Below are 13,764 nucleotides of genomic sequence, written 5' to 3' on the forward strand. Positions count from 1 at the left end.
TTGATGCCATCTTTTCACCTACCCCCTTCTTAATCTCTTACAATCTGTCCTCTGTCCTCATTACTCTACCCAAACTACTTTTTAAAAAGTCACCAAAGACATCCTAATTTCCAAATCTAATGGCCCTTTTCCATTCTCATCCTTCTGGACCTCTTTGCAGCATTTGACACCACAGAGCATATACTCATATTAGACACTATTCTCCCTTAGTTTTATAGACACCAACTGCTTCCTCGTTCTCCTTTTAACTCTCTAACCATGCCTCTTCTTCCTAGCTCACCAAGTTTATGATTACTTCCTCCCTTTACAAACTATAAAATGCTTCATTGCATGTCTATTATGTACTTATCATGTTTTATTTTATTATAATTATTTGTTCATGTTTCTCTGCAGATGATCCATGAGCTGGGTGCTGAATTGAATAGGAGGCAGAAAGCAGGCATAATTGAGAAATTATGTACAATGAAGTTCTATCTTATGGTGAGATGAGGTTCTAAAATCAGCCAGCAAAATGAATGGTCAAAATTACTCTTAAAAATAAACTAAATACCTCATTAAGTACAATAAAGTGTCTTTCAAAATTGTAGCTGGAAAGAGGCTAGGTGTCTTTAAAAGGCAGCCATCTTAGAAAGAGAATAGATGAAACTGGGGTGGTTGTTATGAAAACATTTTCATGTAAATTACATTTTTCATAATGTCCACCTAAGATATTAATCAAGAGAGGCTGCATATGTGTGGCTGGGATAGTGAATCAGGGGGAGGACTTTTACTCAAATAGATGACAAAAACTGGTATATTTATCTGACAAAGACAAATGAGAAATTTTCAATAAACTTGATGGACTGGTAAAAAATAAAAATCTAAATGTAAAAATAAAAATGTAATATATAGGAATATATTTTGGATTCCATACTGACAGAGCTCAGTTGATGTTAGAACGAAATTCAGGTCCACAAGCACTAGTAAAAATATTGTTTCTCTTGCAACTTGGATACATTGAATGCTTCACATACAATCATGTGTATCAAGAATTGTGGGTGATGGGTGGGTGAGCAACATGTAGTTTTTTAAAAGGTTAATCAACATTGTAAAAAACAATCTATTAAAATAGGGCTATGCAAAATTGTATGGTGGAAGCAGACCATTAGACACATATGTTATTGTGAATCATGCTAGGTTTCTTGTGCCAAAGTACTTTGAAGGGTGTTTGATTTAAAAGAAGAAATTTCCATTTTTATTAGTGATAATAATTAAATTGAAAAATTCATTTTATGACAAACTTGCAAATTTGATGAATATTTTAAAAATTGAATAATATAAATAAATCACTACATGATATTCACATTTATACTCTGATCTGTAACTGCTTTTGTGAAAAGAGCTATAGATAATAAATTCACCACATACATATGTGTATGTGCATATGTGTGTATATGTATACATGTATATGTATATACGTGCATATGTGTATAAATGTATATATATATATATATGTATATATATTTGTGGTAGGCTATACATAGCTGTGTCCTCCCAGTTTAAAATGTAGCATCCTCTGAGGGCATTACTTTGTCCTTGCAGGTCAAGTTTCCACAAGGATAACTACCTCTAAAGCTCAAGATATTCTGTGGGTCTTTTCTCCTAAAACTGTAGCTCATGAACCCCCACTGGTATTCTTGTCTTTAAGAATCAGCCAGTAGACACAATTAGCTCAAAGCAAAAAAAAAATTACTAATATAGGATAGTAAGGTCAGTAACTACACGAAATTCTTCCAATGATACTTGAGGAACAATTTCCCACAAATACACATGTAGGGAATATGTACGACTAAGGTAACACATGCCCTTAGCACTGCAATGTCTAGATATCCTTTCCCTTCTCATGGAATCCTCATGTTGCTATCTGTTGGGTGCAGCAGCTTCGATGAGCAGCAGGTCACTTAGATAATCTTCCTGGGCCTGCTCCTCTTTGCTCAACTCCTGACTGTCAAGAATAAATCTTCCAATTTAAAGCTTAACTCCTGACTTTCAGGGCTGATTCTCTCTTGAATCATTGAATAGTTGACTCTTCTTTTGTGGCTCCTGACAGTAACTATTCACAGAGTTATAGCCACTGACTACCTCTTTGAATCCGTGCTCCTGCTCTTTGCTGGGTGCAGCATCTTCTACTGGGAGAGCAGCTCCAGTGATGATACCATGACCAATGAGGGTTGAAGGTGGAAGGAGAAATCCCCTTTCTCCTACTTCCCTCTGACAGAGCTACAGAAGAAAAGACAGAGCATGATCTTCTCTCAAGAACTGAAGCATATGCCAGCAAGGGTTACTATCCACAAAGTTCTCTTGCCTTGATTATCCGTCACATCTGGCAAACTTGCTTTTTAAAGGCCATCAGGCATACAACTGATCTTAGGGGAAACTATTACCTTTCAAGGCAACTCATTCCACTCTGAATAGTTCTAATTGTTAGGGAGCTTTCCCTGACATTAAGCCTAAATTCTCCTCTTTGCAACTTCCACATTTATTGCTTCTAGTTTTACCCTCTGGGGCAAAGGAGAACAAGTCTAATTTCATTCAGTTTTAATTTTCACTTTAGATTTGTTCATGTGATTCTAGAAAATTGTAATAAATTCTTAGTTTAATTTGAATAAAATATGAATTAATAAAATAATTTAAAAACTGTTTTATGAAAATTATAAGGGTTGACTCTTTTTTAGGCTGGTATTAACAAAGAAAAGTTGTGGAATGACAACCCTAAGAAAATTAAAGATTTATCAAAAGTCAAAAAAATATACACTCTGGTTTTTGTGGGGTGAGGGTGGGAGGACAGAACTTTGAAGCTCCTGGTGAGGAATTTCCTTTATCAAAGCAAATTGTCAATTTACACTTTAGGAACTATCTGAGGTACTCAGAAGGTAACTTATGTGTTTGGGATTCCAGAGTCAGAGGTGGGACACAAACTATTGTCTCTTCTGAAGCCATTTCTTCGTCCACTGCTCAGTGCCTTCACATGGTTACACTTACTTATGTAAAGAACAACACCAGCCATGAAATATGGAAAAAGTACACTCAAGGCAGAAAGGACTATATAGACTATAGAAATATACAAGACACTTGTTTTTGTTACTGTTCAGTCATTTCAGTCAAGTCCAACTCTTCATGACCATGTTTGGGGTTTTCCTTTCTCTCTTTCTTTGTTTCTTTCTCTCTTTCTCTCCCTCTCTCCCTTCCTTCCTTCCTTCCAGAGGCAATTGGGGTTAAGTGACTTACCCAAGGCCACATAGCTAGTCAGCGTCTGAGGCCAGATTCAAATTCAGGTCCTCCTGACTCCTAGGCTGGTGCTGTATCCACTATACCACCTAGCTGGCCCCATTCAGTGTTTTCTTGGCAAAGATTCTGGAGTGGTTTGCCATTTCCTTCTCCAGCTCATTTTATAGGTGAGAAAACTGAGGCAAACATGGTTAAATGACTTGCTCAGGTTCATACAGCTAGCGAGTGTCTGAGGCCAGATTTGAACTCAGGAAGATAAGTCTTTCTGACTCCAGGCCAGGTACTCTATCCACTGTGCCACCTATCTGCCCCAAGATGATTGTTTCTATCACGTTAGAGTTAATACAAAGTTTTAAAAATAGACTATACAGTTTAAGGTTTTGTGTATATTTCACATTTTTGTACTATATATGTTGTGTTTTATACTTTATACTATTGTTAAATTTTCGTATTTTAATTTTTATGGTTTCCATATTAATAAAATAAGAAAAAAACCCTATTTGGTAGGAAAGCATTTAAAAGGAGCAACTCATAAGAAGGATAGAGGGAAAAAGGCACCGTGAGAGAGGGACAGAAGGCAGTCTATGCCATGCAAGTCAAGCAGCCACCACGAACTTGACTGTTATCTCCTCTCAGACACTAATGGGAATAGCCATGCTTCTAATCCATGCTCTCAGACATCATGACCTTGAACTCAAGGGCTTTGGGGATAGCAGTGCTTCCCCAACTACAGACCTGCTTCCAGCCCAGCTCTCACAACTATCATCTAGAAAAGCATCTCCTGAAGAGAAGGGGCCAGCCATTCCCACCAACTGCCAACCAACTGCCACCCATGGGACAGAAAAGTCAACTCAGCAGAAGCAGCAAGGTACTTTGAGGAAAAGAAAGGAGACAATGTGTGCCAGGCAAATCAAAGCACCACCATTTCCCCTCAGAGCCTGCTGGGCAGTGCTTCCAGCCCAGTGGCCTCAGTCTTCATCCTGGGGAGCAAGCCCTGTGGAGATGTGGGTTGGTAACTAAGTGCTCCAGCAGGTGCTATCATCACAGCTACTGAAGACTCAGAAAAGAAGGTACATGTCTTCAAAGTCCTTGGCCCTAGCAAATGCATCAGAAACGAATATGATATTATAAATGGAAATGACATTCAAGAAGAGGCATTATCTGCTTTGCCACCGTGCTCTAAGGGTCATGGGGCTTTTCCATCTTGCTCACAGTTGAAACCTTGTGTATGTGTTGATCTCCCCCATAAGAAAGAGTTCCTTGAGAGCAGGGATTGAATTACTTTTCTGTCCTTTTACAGTGCTTTATAGCAAGTGTTTAATTAATGTTTTATTCATTTATTCATTCAAAATCACCATCCAAAGCTGCCAGACAGGCTGTGTGTAGAGAGAATTCACTATTTACGGAGCCCGACTGGGTCATTGTTGAATTGGCTTAAAGACAGAAGGTTCAAACCCAGTTTCTCCAATGTCCAAGAAGAGTAAAAGAGTAATCTCAGCTTTGGATTGGATTTAGAAGTTGAGGACAAATTTGCTAGGGAGGGATACTGCAGACTTCCTGCCAAGTTGACATTGAAGCATTAACTTATTGCATCTGACCAGCCAGCTAGTTCCAAATCCATCTGCTATAGTCTCATCACTATGCCTCCATCTTCTCCACAAGAATAGTAGGAGATGTTTTATGAGAAGTTTTGCTAAATAGGTAAATTGTATTCACAGCATTCTCATCTGCTCAGCAAACATTTATTAAGCGCCTATGTGTCAGGCATTGTGCTAAACACTGGGGATACAGTTAATAAAAAGAAAGATAGTGTTCACCTTCAAGGAGCCTAAATTGAATATAGAGAGACAATATACAAAAGGAGGCAGGAAAACAGGGGGAGAATGCCAGGGGGTACCTGGCACAGGGGCATCTTATTCCATTGAGCTGAAATCAAGCAGAGCAGCAAATGCAAAGTGGAATGAGCTGAGTCCCAGGTTCTGCCTTCTAAAGGAAGCATTGGGAAGAGTTTAGTACTCTAAATTCTGGCCTTCCAGTTAGAGGGGAGAGGAAGAGGAGGGAGGCAGTGTACACTCAAGGTTGGAGTTAGCAGCAAGGTGGTAAGTTTAGAAGTGAGGAGCTTATCCTGGATGGGCATCTTATTCCCTGGAGTTTTGAAACCAGGCAGAGCAGCAGATGCAAAATGGAGAGTAGCATTAACAGAATATTCTCAGAATGTTTTTAAATGCATAAAATAAAAAAAATATAGGATGCCAAGGAATTAAATTATATTGAAAGAGTTATCTATCTTTCTATCTATCTATATATGTATATATAAAAAAGCAAATTCAAGGAACCTAGCTTGCCTTACATAAAGGAATTGGTGATATGCTCATAAGATTTGCAGAAGACACTAAGCTTCATGAACACAATGGATGACAGAATCTGGATATGAAAGAATCTTTAAAGGCAAGATAAATTCAATAGTAATAAATGTAAAGTCTTGCACTTAGGTGCAAAAAATCATCTTCATGAGTATAAGATGAAGGTTCATGGATAGGCAGTGGTTGTTCTGAAAAAGATCTAGGAGTTTTAGTTGACTGCAAGCTCAAGATGAGCCAGCAGGGTGATGTGGCAGCCAAGAAAAGCTAAAGAAGACTTGGCCTGCATTGAGAGGGACATAACTTTGATGAACAGGGAGATGATAGTTTTACTGGATTCAGGAATGTGCTGGTGAATATTTAACAATTAGATTTTTGGGAGGAAACGTATACATGACACACTTTAAAATTTAATCTGCATTATAAACATTTTCTCTATTGCTTTTAAAATTCTAGACAATAAAAAATGTCAAGCAGATTTATAGCATTTGTTGATTTCCTGGGTGTAGGTGCTTACACTGAAAATTTAGCAATTGGCTTTTATGAGCTGGTTTGATCTGGTTCCAGCATACCCCTGACTATACTATACCCTAATAAGACCTCATCTGGAGTATTGTGTGGGGTTGTTTAAAAGGGACATCAGTAAATTGAAGGGTGTCCAGAGAAGGGCAACCAGGATGATAAAGGGTCTTGATTCCATATTATGTGAGGATTTAAATGAAGCAAATATAAATTTGAAGTGAAGAAAAACTATCTAAAAATTAGAGCTTGCCAGAAGTGTGGAATAGACTGCTTAGGCAGGCAGTAGGTTTCCCTTTCTTGGAGGGCCTTAGGCAGAGGCTATACAAGCACTTGTATGGCATGTAGTGAAGATCATTTTTCTGTTTGGGTTTGATCAAATAGCCACTAAGGTACTTTCAACTCAAATTTTGTGATTATGTGTTGTAAAGAAATAAGACAAGATGGTGGGAGAGTAGGCTTATGGGCTTTGGGCCAGGCTGCTTTCTGGAACATGAAGAAACCTTGGGAATATGCTGAACAGAATCAGACAGGTGATAGAAACAGGGGACAGAGGAAAGCCAACTTTTTTTTTCTGGGCTATCCACCGGGTACTTGAATAGGCAGTTTGATACAGTAGAAGGAACAACCTGGATTTGAGTCCCAACACCAGCACCTATTAGCTGTGTCCGTGGAGATCTATTCTCTCTAGGCTTCAATTTCCTCATCTGTAAAATGGGTATAAAAGCCTTGCACTATCTATCTCAGAGGGTTGTTTTGAAGAAAGACCCCTGTAAATGTGAGTTGCAATTGGTGTATTTGTCTTACTTTCTATGGAATCATGTCTTCTTTTGTCTTTGTCCACCCAGTTTTGTACATAGTTTAACAACTCACCAACATAGTTCATGGGTATTCTACTAGCTTTCATCAGCCTTTATTTCTATTCACTTGTGCTGAATGTGTTAAAAACTTGGAAAAGTCAGCCACTTACTCCATATGGCAAGCATCTTGGAGGTCTCCTTTGTTCCCACGCACAGCTACTTAGGAGTCAGAACAGAACAACTAGGGTTTAAACAGGACTGTGCCTTAATAAAAAAGGAAGAGAAGGAAGCCAAGGAGATGAATACTGCATGGATGCATGCTATAAAGATCCCATGGTGATGCTAAAATGATGGTGAGGGATCAATATAATAAGAATAAATGTTTATGCCATACTTAATATGCATTATCTAATTTGATTCTCCTAATGACCTTATGCAAGTATTTTATATACACACATGCATGTTTTATTGGTGATGTCATTGGTCTGGGGAGCTCTTGGTGAAGCACTTCTAACAATGCAGATATACTGGCTCCTTCTCCATAACTTGGAGTCTTAGAGAGTTAACTGATTTTCCCAAGGACATACAGCTAATATATTTCCCAGGTTTAACCTAGGTATTCTTGACTCCCAGGCCAACTTATTATCTACTATATATTATTATCCACCGGCTCTTAAGTACAAATAAGAAACAGAAGTTTATCAAGGTTTAGCCAAGTTCATAGAGATACTGGCAAACAGGAAACTCAAACTCAGTCTCATGATTCTAATTCCACTGCTTTTTTTTGTTAAATTTATTTATTTAATTTATTTAATATATTTTGCTCTCAGCATTGATTTTCACAAGAGTTTGAATTACAAATGTTCTCCCCATTTCTACCCTGTTGCCCACTCTAACATGGCATATATTCTGGTTGCCCTGTTCCCCAGTCAGCCCTTCCTTCTGTCACCCCACTCCCCTCCCATCCCTTTTTCTCTTACTTTCTTGTAGGGCAAGATAAATTTCTATGCCCCATTGCCTGTGTATCTTATTTCCTAGTTGCATGCCAAAACATTTTTTTTGAACATCTGTTTTTGAAACTTTGAGTTCCAAATTCTCTCCCCACTTCCCTCCCCATCCACCCTCCCTAAGAAGGCAAGCAATTCAACATAGGCCACATGTGTATCATTATGCAAAATGCTTCCACAATACTCATGTTGTGAAAGACTAATTATATTTTGCTCCTTCCTAACCTATCACCCTTTATTCAATTTTCTCCCTTGACCCTGTCCCTTTTCAAAAGTGTTTGTTTTTGATTACCTCCTCCCCCTATCTGCCCTCCCTTCTATCGTCCCCCCTTTTTTATCTTTTTCCTCCTTCTTTCCTGTGGGGTAAGATACCCAACTGAGTGTGTATGTTATTTCTTCCTCAGGTCAAATCCATTGAGAACAAGATTCACTCATTCCCCCTCACCTGCCCCCTCTTTCCTTCCAATGAACTGCTTTTTCTTGCCACTTATATGTGAGATAATTTACCCCATTCTCTCTCTCCCTTTCTCCCTCTCTCAATATGTTCCTCTCTCATTTCTTAATTTGATTTTATTTTTTTAGATATCACCCCTTCATATTCAACTCACCTTGTGCCCTCTGTCTATATATATATGTATATATATATATATACACATATATATATATATATATATACACATATATGAATGAAAGTCCTCTATTTTATTGAAAGTCCATATTTTGCCTTGGAGCATGATACTCAGCTTTGCTGGGTAAGTGATTCTTGGTTTTAATCCTACCTTCATTTACCTCCAGAATATCATATTCCAAGCCCTTTGATCCCTTAATGTAGAAGCTGCTAGATCTTGTATTATTATGATTATGTTTCCACAATACTCAAATTGTTTCTTTCTGGCTGCTTGCAGTAGTTTCTCCTTGATCTGGGAGCTCTGGAATTTGGTGACAATATTCCTAGAAGTATTCTTTTGGGGATCTTTTTCAGGAGGCGATCAGTGGATTCTTTCAATTTCTATTTTACCCTCTAGTTCTAGAATACCAGGGCAGTTCTCTTTGACAATTTCTTGAAAGATGATATCTAGGCTCTTTTTTTGATCATGGCTTTCAGGTAGTCCAATAATTTTTAAATTATCTCTCCTGGATCTATTTTCCAGGTCAGTGGTTTTTCCAATGAGTTATTTCACATTGTCTTCTACTTTTTCATTTCTTTGGTTCTGTTTTATAATATCTTGATTTCTCATAAAGTCACTAGTTTCCACTTGCTCCAATCTAATTTTTAAGGTAGTATTTTCTTCAGTGGTCTTTTGGATCTCCTTTTCCATTTGGCTAATTCTGCCTTTCAAGGCATTCTTCTCCTCATTGACTTTTTGGAGCTCTTTTGCCATTTGAGTTAGTCTATTTTTTAAGGTGTTGTTTTCTTCAGTATTTTTTGGGTCTTCTTTAGCAAGTCATTGACTTGTTTTTCATGGTTTTCTCGCATCATTCTCATTTATCTTCCCAATTTTTCCTCTACTTCTCTAACTTGCTTTTCCAAATCCTTTTTGAGCTCTTCCATCACCTGAGACCAGTTCATGTTTTTCTTGGAGGCTTTTGATGTAGGCTCTTTGACTTTGTTGACTTCTTCTGTCTGTATGTTTTGGTTTTCTTTGTCACCAAAGAAAGATTCCAAAGTCTGAGACTGAATCTGAATGTGTTTTCGCTGCCTGGCCATGTTCCCAGCCAACTACTTGACCCTTGAGTTTTTCGTTAGGGTATGACTGCTTGTAGAGTAGAGAGTACTTTGTTCCAAGCTTGAGGGGCTGTGCTGTTGTTTTCAGAATTCTATACAGCCATCTCTGCCACACCAGTGCTCCTCCTCTCCCAAGAACCGCCAACCTGGACTGGACTCAGATCTCAAGCAGGCTCTGCACTCCTGCTCTGATCTGCCACTTAATTCCTCCCACCAGGTGGGCCTGGGGCCTGAAGCTACTGCAGCTGGAGTTCTGTAGCTGCACCACCCCCGCAGCCTTCGGGGTGGTGGCTGAACTGCAAACTCCTTTCACTCTGTCACCCGCAGCTTTTCCCACTAACCTTCTCTGTTGTCTTTGGTGTTTGTGAGTTGAGAAGTCTGGAAACTGCCACAGCTCACTGATTCAGGGTGTTAGGGCCTGTTCCGCTGGGCTCCCAGTCTGGTTGGTCCAGGCGCAGCTCACGCTGGGCTCTGCTCCACTCTGCTCCCAGTTCCGAGTGATAGACCTTACCCAGGTTCCATCCAGACTGTCCTGGGCTGGAGCCCTGCTTTCCTCTGCTATTTTGTGGGTTCTGCAGTTCTAGAATTTGTTCATAGCCATTTTTTATAGGTTTTTGGAGGGACCTGGGAGGGGAACTCACACAAGTCCCTGCTTTCCAGCTGCCATCTTGGCTCCACCCCCAATTCCATTGCTTTTTATGCTGCCTCTTATATTCAATCTAGTTTAAGAAACCCCAAGTCAGGACTCAGATTTGCTATTGGAATAAGGGCTTTGATATCTTCTAATGGCAAGAGATGATGGTTTCAGAAGCACTACCCCCTTTTCATACAGGTCTCCTGTGATATCAGGGTAGAGATGCCCAAGAGGGATGGGCTCTGGAGATAGGAAGTGTCATTCAGCATCCAGTTCCTGAATCTTTCTCTTCTATGAGGTCCCTTTGACTTATTGAATTCTCATTCTCTGCCTCCAAACTAGCCTACCTCCCACTGGAATTTTTGAGGAGTGTAATAGAGAGGAAAGAGCCTTGGGAATACAGAGAGACTTGGGTACTGGTTTTGCTATTTCCTACCTATCTGACTTTGAGCAAGACATGTAACCTGTCTGGCCCTCAGTTTCCACATATGTAAAATGAAAGGGTCAGATTAGATAACTTTTAGTGTTCTTTCTGAGTCTAAACCAATCATCATAGGACACCCAAACTGCATTTCGTAATGATAATGCCTCAATGTGACATTGTGTGAGTTTGAAATACTTTTTCACAAAAATCCTGGGAAGTAAGTAACATTATTATTCCCATTTCACAGATGAAGAAATTCACCCTCAAAGAGCTTAAGTTTATATGGCTGGTGAGTGACATAGGCAGTATTTGACTAAAGTCCAACACTCTCACCACTACCATCATATAGTATGTTATCTTCCATTTGACAACTAATTGAGGGTAAGGAAGTATGAAGAGTCAAGAGTGACTTAGAGGTGGTGAAGTTGGATAAATGAAAGGGTGGTGGTGACCTCAACAGAAAAGGGGACATTTGGGGGAAGGTAATATTTAGAGATAAATGAATACTTTCCACCCTTGAATTTGTGATATGTACAGAACAGTTAGGTGGAAATATCCAGTAGGGGATTGGTGATGTGAGCTCAGGTGAGCGGTTAGGGCTAGAAATATTGATTTGGGAGTCATCTGCAGAGAGATGGTAATTAAACCTATGGGAATTGATGAGATTCCCAAGAGAGAAGATAAAGAGAGAAAGGAGATGAGAACCCTGGGACAGAACCTTAGGGGCCACCCTTGTTAAGGATGGGGAAAGATAGTGTTCTAGCCAAGAAGACTGAGAATGAGTGGTCAGACAAGGAGGAAGTGAATCACCATAGAATCATGAAAACCAAAGAAGGAGGATACAGGAAAAAAAAAGGGTGGTTGGCAATGTCAAAAGCTGCAGAGAGATCAAGAAGATTGATGGCTCAAAAAAACCCACCTGTATCAGTAAGGAAGATATCCTTGTTGAACTTGGAGATAGGAATTCAGTTAAGTGGTACATTTGGAAGTCAGATCACAACATATTGAGAAGTGAGGTGTAGGCAAGGAAATCGAAGCAATGAATATAAATATTATGAGAAAAAATGTATCTATAGTTCTTTCCACTTTGACTCTGTTTGCCACCCAAGTCCAATCTACTTCCAACCTAGACCTATCTCTCCTTGGCTTTATATTATCTTTTTATTTCCAACTTCTTTCCAATGAGTCCTAGCTAATTTTTTTTATCAACTTCTCTGGTTACCGAGAAAGCTATGGGCATATCTGGTTCTTTGTCTGGCTTAGGTATAGCCATTTTCTGGGCCTCATTATATTAATTATCAATATTGTACTAGATATTTGTTGGTCTAACCATGCCACCATTAATGGCTGAACTATGGTAATTAGCATATTTTAAATATTCATTTAGTATATAGTGCATGGAAGGCACTGTACTTTCCTAGTACATGCCAAAGACTTTATCCAAGAAGACTAATAGAAATCTGAAAGAGGTAGGTGGGTCATATTATAATATTCCATGAATTTGGGATTTCAGTGTAGGGCATGCTGTCCGTTTAAGATCCTTTTCATAGAGAGCAGTTTAATAAGGAAAAGGGCAAGAAAATATTTTTGTTTCAAGGAAAAATATTTATATTCATTTTCAAAGAGTTTAAGCTTTTGCCATTGTCATAGTTGAACATTTTGGCAAATAAAAGGAACAGAATAAGAACTTTGTTTTAATTTTTAAAAACTGCTAATATATGTACACAATGAAGCATAGCTTTTGGACATTTTTGGACAGAAAACCATCTATGGTATAAATATTAAGACTATAAACTCCTTTTGAATAATGTACAGCAACATCTTGCTTGTTGTGGGTACAGTTTAGTATTTTAAAGAGCAGAGCAAGCTCTTTTATTTATTAAAAATGGGGGAATATAAACAGTTTTAAAGACACCAAGGATAATTTGGATGGTGTTGAAGTCTTCAGAGCTACAAAGCATTAAGATATCTCAACTAATTTGCACATAGGTAATTTATGGTTAAAGAAAGTGAAATTTAAAAATTAGATTATATAAATATTTAGAGACTAAGGTATGGTCCAAGACTCTAGTTTTGATTTCTGGTGAGAGGTGAGATGACACTGAGAGTCAGGAGGTTATCATTTAATCCATTTAGGATATAGGAACTGGGTAGAAGACCCTCAGTGGCAGCATTAAAGGGAATGGGAAGATTGAAAAGTTTCTCCTTTGGACTACGGCAATTACAGGAGTACCTTGAAATTATTGTAGGTTTGGTTCCAGACCACCACAGTAAAACAAATATTGAAATAAAGTAAATCAAAATGAATTTTTTGCTTTCCCAGTGCATATAAAAGTTGTGTTTATATTATACTGTAGTCTATTAAGTATACAGTAGTATTATGTCTGAAAATGTACATACTTTAATTAAAATATTTTATTGCCAAATATTGCTATCATCTGAGCCTTCAGTGAGTTGTAATCATCTTGTTGGTGGAGGGTCTTGCCTCAATGGTGATGGCTGCTGACTGATTTGTTGGTGGTTGCTGAAGGCTGGGGTGGCTGTGGCAATTTCTTAAGATAAGACAATCATCAAAATAATTATATAATAATAATTAAAATAACTATTATAATTAAATATAAATATATTATATAAATAATTATATAATAAATATGAATATGTTATATAAATAAATATAAATATAATTAAAATAAGACAATCATGAAGTTTGCCACATTCACTTTCTTTCACTCAAACATGTAAAGATCATTGTCAGGTAATTAATTAGCTTAATTTCAATATTGTTGTGTCCCAGGGAATATGAGAAGAAGGAAAGATATGGGGGACTGGCCAGTTGGTGGAACATTCAGAACACACACAACATTTATTGATTATGTTCATCATCTTATGTGGGTGTAGTTTATGGCATCCCAAAATAATTATGATGGTAACAACAAAGATCACTGATCACAGATCACTGTAGCACATAATAATATAACACTAAAAAGCTTGAAATATTGTGACAATTACCAAAGTATGACACAGAGA

This window comes from Trichosurus vulpecula, chromosome 5 (genome assembly GCF_011100635.1).
Source record: "Trichosurus vulpecula isolate mTriVul1 chromosome 5, mTriVul1.pri, whole genome shotgun sequence".
Lineage (NCBI taxonomy): Eukaryota > Metazoa > Chordata > Mammalia > Diprotodontia > Phalangeridae > Trichosurus > Trichosurus vulpecula.